This window comes from Blastomyces gilchristii (genome assembly GCF_000003855.2).
Source record: "Blastomyces gilchristii SLH14081 genomic scaffold supercont1.42, whole genome shotgun sequence".
Taxonomy (NCBI): Eukaryota; Fungi; Ascomycota; class Eurotiomycetes; order Onygenales; family Ajellomycetaceae; genus Blastomyces; species Blastomyces gilchristii.
In genome coordinates, this window is record NW_003101641.1 from 225,997 (window position 1) to 228,626 (window position 2,630).

Below are 2,630 nucleotides of genomic sequence, written 5' to 3' on the forward strand. Positions count from 1 at the left end.
TTCGAAGTTCTGAACTCTAAAAGAAATGAAGATAAGTAGTATTCTTCTCACTCAGTATTTAGATTTTAGTAAAAATAGCAGCTTTTCAGTGAGATATCTTAAATCTCTAATGAGAATTCTTAACTTTTCAACAGAATATATCAAGTCTCTGATAAGAAATCTTGAGCTGTCAGTAGAAATCTTGAGCTGTCAGTGAAATATCTTGAATCTCTGAATAAGTTATGATAAATCACTGATAAGAAATATCAACTTTTTAGCAGAGAATCTTAGAGAAATTCCTACTCTTTTAGTAAGATATCTCAGAGAAATCTAAGCTTTTCTGATCAACTTAGCTAATCATATATTAATATAGAATTATATTTAACAGAAAAAGATAAAGAGCAGAGAAAGTTCAGTAATAATTAAATTATATAACTGTTATAAAGAATTAATTATCTTTGAATACTTTTATAATTTATTTACTGCTGAAAAGTTCTTTCTGATTTTTTACTGAGTGTGAAGAGTAATTAACTTTAATCAATTCTTTGAGTAAGAATAATAATATATGAAATCTAAGTTGAATATTCATTAGTTAAAGACATTGAATTGAAAACTTCAGATTGAAAAACTAGAAACTGATTCTGAAAAATAGAGATATATACAAATCTTACAACTCAGATTACAATATTTAATAATACTGATATAAATGAAAATTTCACTGCAGCTATACTACAATGATAAAATATTCTGACATTCTGAGATCTTATGAGTGATATTCTTAAATATCAGTAAATTATCAGAGATGACTTTACTGAGATAATTCAGAATACTCTGATAGTGAAAAAGAGACATCTGATAAAAGATGTGTGAAAGAAGATATAAAAAAAGATCAAATTTTCAGAGACACTTTCAGCAGAAGACAGATTAGTATAGAGATTTTTAACACAATCTATTTCTATTCAATATATTTATTTTTTCATGAGTTTTATATATAAGTTAATTAATATATACTTTAATATACATAATTAGAATATACTTATCTTGATATTCACTGAAGAAAGTTGCTATATTCTCTATCTTTTAATTTATATAGTCATGACTGCAGAGAATTTATCAATGTCACTGTACTGAGAAATCTTTTTATAAATCTTGAATTCTGTAGATATATTTCTGACAGTGTATTAAACACATATTTCTAGTTAATAGAAATGATTTTATATTTAAAATAGCTATAATTTATTCAGTGGTAGTCTATACAAAGAGTATTCATTCTGAATATAAGATATAGATGAAATATGTCAGATGTATTAATTATATAAGAGTGAAATATGAAAGTATTCACATTTATTATATAATAATCTATAAAGATGAATTAATAATATATATAGAGAGAATAACTTATTATCTTCTTTTTCTTTCTTTCTTTCTTTCTTTCTTCTTCTTATAATTATATTATACTATGAAGATTATTTTCAGCTCACTCTTCTCTCTCTCATCTTTAGTAAGATTAGTATTCTGTCAGTTATAATAAAAAGCTTTTAATAAGAAAAGTTCTAATTTCAAAGATATCTTATTCACAGTATATCAAGAATATCAGTGATTCATCTATTATATTAATATCAGTAATATCAGTAATAATAGCAGCAGTAATAGTAAAAATGACTGATAATACTCTTAAGTGTATCTATATCACTGCTGTAAAAGCTCAGAAGAAAGAGATAAGTAGCTATCTAAATACTCTGATAAAGTAGTCTGATAAATAAATAATATATAAGTACTATATTAAGTATATTTTTTCTCATCATTTGAATACTGCTTGTGATAAGATGAAGAGAAGCTCAAAGTCTTATATAAATTATAATTATGAGAAAAAGAGAAATATAATTATCTCTGAAGAATTAAAAGAATAAGTTAATAATCTGATTTAAATTTATCACTTTTATCTTTCTATATTAAATAATTTTAAGAAAATAATAAAGAGAGCTATATTAAAATTAGTGAAGAATCTTTTAAAATAGATTAAGAAAGTTAAAACTCACTGATAGAAAGTAAAAGCTTAATATATGAAGAGTATTACTATTATTCTGAAAGCTCTGAATATTATTATCAGTACTACTGAAAAAGTTAAAATCAAGATTAAAAAGATTAAGTTAAATATTAAAAGAGTAAAATTAGAAATTGAAAAGAAAAAAGTTATCATAGAAAAGAAGAAAATCATAATTAAAAAGATAAAACTTAATATTAAAACTATCAAGCTTGAAGTGTATCATGAGCTTTTAAGAATGATAGTCAGTTGTATTAAAGAATAAAAATCAGTGATAAAGAATCTTATAAATTTAATAAATAATATTAATACTGAAGCTAGTTATATTATTATTAAGATATATGAAATAATAAAGTATATTCAGAAATTTATAGATTATCTTAATAAGAATTCAGTTATAGTCAGTGATAGTAGTAGCAGTGATGAGAAATTTAATAATAGTAATAATTCTCTTTTTATCTCTCTTACTAATATCTCTACTACTGTTATTAATTCTTCTTTCTCTTTCTTCTCTGATCTTCTGACTCTGATTGATTCTCTGACTATAAACAGCACTGAAACTCTCAACATTCTTGATAAAAAAGTAAGTTAGAATCAGTGAAATGAT